Source organism: Brassica oleracea, chromosome C2 (assembly GCF_000695525.1).
Source record: "Brassica oleracea var. oleracea cultivar TO1000 chromosome C2, BOL, whole genome shotgun sequence".
Lineage (NCBI taxonomy): Eukaryota > Viridiplantae > Streptophyta > Magnoliopsida > Brassicales > Brassicaceae > Brassica > Brassica oleracea.
In genome coordinates, this window is record NC_027749.1 from 52,012,408 (window position 1) to 52,013,505 (window position 1,098).

The window sequence follows — 1,098 nt, forward strand, 5'->3', positions numbered from 1 at the left end:
ATCAATTAGTTTAGTAAAACTTCATAATACTCCCAAAATTGGTGGAATAACCACTATAAAATCGGTATTCTATGGAGAAACGGAGACAACAAAGGTTTCAAACCTCTTTGAATTTCATCATACGTTGGTGCAGCATGCAACTATGCATTAAAACTATATTGTCATTTTTTTTTTTAATTTTTCTCAAAATCTATGTGTTAACCCCCTACGAAAATATTGAGTTTTTCGGTAAATGTTCTATATACTGAAGCCTATGATCTTTAGTGTTGCTTTAAAATTTCTAAACACATTCTACATTTGTGTTAATATATATTAAACTCTCTTTCAGGGTACATGAGCCACGTTTTATTTTTTAATCAATTAATTTAGTAAAACTTCATAATACTCCATAAATTGGTAGACTAACCAATATAAAATCGCAATTCTCTAGAGAAACGGAGACAACAAAAGTTCCAAACCTCTCTGACCTTCATCATATGTTAGTGCAGGATGCAAATATGCATTAAACCAGTATTGTCTTATTTTTTTAAATTTTATCAAAATCTATGTATTAACCCCCTACGAAAATATTGAGTTTTAAACGGTCTATATACTGAAGCCGATTATCTTTAGTGTTGTTCTAAAATTTCTAAACACATTCTATATTTGTATTAATGTATATTAAACCCTATTTCATGGTGCATGAGCATCGTTTTAATTTTTTATCAATTAATTTAGTAAAACTTCATAATACTCCATAAATTGGTGGAGTAACTACTATAAAATCGTTATTTAAAAAAAAACGAAGACAACAAAGATTCCAAACCTCTTTGACATTCATCGTATGTTTTTCCAGGATGCAACTATGCATTAAAACAATATTGCAATATTTTTTGAATTTTGTCTCATAATCTATGTATTAACCCCTACGAAAATATTGAGTTTTTCAGTAAATGATTTATATACTGAAGCCTATGATCTTTAGTGTTGCTTTAAAATTTCTAAACACATTCTACATTTGTGTTAATATATATTAAACTCTCTTTCAGGGTACATGAGCCACGTTTTATTTTTTAATCAATTAATTTAGTAAAACTTCATAATACTCCATAAATTGGT